This window comes from Daphnia pulex, chromosome 8 (genome assembly GCF_021134715.1).
Source record: "Daphnia pulex isolate KAP4 chromosome 8, ASM2113471v1".
NCBI classification, from domain to species: Eukaryota; Metazoa; Arthropoda; class Branchiopoda; order Diplostraca; family Daphniidae; genus Daphnia; species Daphnia pulex.
The window spans coordinates 5,966,877-5,968,530 of record NC_060024.1 but is presented as its reverse complement, the minus strand read 5'-3'; the positions used below and the strand labels follow the sequence as shown (position 1 = coordinate 5,968,530).

General features: G+C 40.0%; 1 non-coding gene across 1 annotated transcript; it reads left to right on the top strand.

Annotated features, from left to right (window-relative positions):
• The first annotated feature begins 1,164 nt into the window (after positions 1-1,164).
• Positions 1,165-1,238, top strand: Trnai-aau. Its single transcript has one exon. It is a non-coding gene; the product is annotated as a tRNA-Ile (tRNA).
• Positions 1,239-1,654: the final 416 nt, after the last annotated feature.

The window sequence follows — 1,654 nt, the reverse complement described above, 5'->3', positions numbered from 1 at the left end:
TTCATTTTCGGAGGGGGGAAATTTTCGCCTTTGCTCTAGTAGGCGATATTTACCCTTCCTAGGAAAATGAAACAAAGAGAAATCGCGACAACACCGCGGGGTGGGATAGAAGGGGAGAAATGGGCAAAAATGACAAATCTCATTTTCAATTTAAAATTCATTATATTAAATGAAACTCAAAAAATTTGAAAATGACACTTGTCATAGAGCTAACGAAGCTCTTTATTTTTCTTTTTTTGGCGTGTTTGTAGGGCTATTTTTTCCCTAATTAGAGAGCGGCAAAGTAGCCACTTTTTAATACGCTTCTACAGCGTGTTTCCAAATTTTTAGATCCATTTGTAGCTGCCCTCCCCTTAGATATAAAAATCTGAAAAAAATTCAGGAAGTAGCCAACTATTATGGCTACTTCCAAAAAAAATTTCATTACCCTCCGTCAAAAACCCGATTTTTGGGGAACGCGGCGAAAATCGGCTTTTTACATAAGCTTCTCTCCGCTCCTCTCGCGCGTTTCCAAACTTCTGGTAGGTACTGTATATATAATCTTTCTCTCGAGAGTCGTCTCGGCTGAGACTTTAGGCCTATAGACGATATATTCAGAAGGCCAAGAGAAATACAAAAGCCATTGCTTATAGGCCAGCCTTGTTTGATGCGGTTGTTGGTATAATATTGATGCCGATAATACGAAAAATGACTGACACGAGTGCTCGTGTTCCTTGGTGGTGTTGGACCTCTCAGGGACAGCAACAAGAAAGGTTTTTAAAAAACAGTTCGTGAGGAATGAGGAAAACGCAACAACACGAGTACAGAACACCCTTATATTCAGAAAACCTGCACTTGGACACCCTCCAAAAGGCACCACTTTTTGACACCACTTTTTGTAGACTACTTCTATCCTGCTGGGGCAAACCGGGGCAAACGAATCAAATTAGCTACTTGCGTGAATTTGGGCACGGGCTTGGGCTAGAAGCGAAAAGAAGCAGAGACGAAGAAAAAACCTACCGGTTGTCAAAAAGCCAAGATTTCTTAGGTAACAAAAAGGAAATATTTTCAGACATTAGTCTTATGAAGTTAGATTCGAAAAAATTTACTTATTTACGGGAGGAAATAGGCTAAACTGTATTCTATTGACTTTTTTTATTAATAGCAAATTTCAATATCTTCCATGGCTTGTTAGCTCAGTTGGTTAGAGCGCCGTGCTAATAACGCGGAGGTCATGAGTTCGATCCTCTTACGAGCCAATCATTTATTTTACTTAAACAAAACAATGAATTCTTGTTTCCCTTTGGTAAACGTTCGAGTTCGAGAACTTTTTCATCAGTTTTCATTTATATAAGTTTATATAGATGCACAAATTTTTTCCAAGGTAACAGCACAAATCTCTCACGGCCGCCTTATTCGCATCCGCCAAAAGGTATAAAATTCAGTCCAGCTGCTGTTATTCTCGGTTATTCTCGCTATAGTAATGTTGCCAACGCCCCAGCAGCCTTTACTTTGGTTGCATCATCAGTGGTGAATTTATCCGCACCGGCTGTTAACTAGGACAACCTCATTATAGTACCTTCTGCCAATCTTCCCTTTCCCGTTCAGGACACCTTTAAATTTTCCTTCTCCAAACGAAATCATGCAGCCCAATTGGAATGCCGCTTATGCAGAC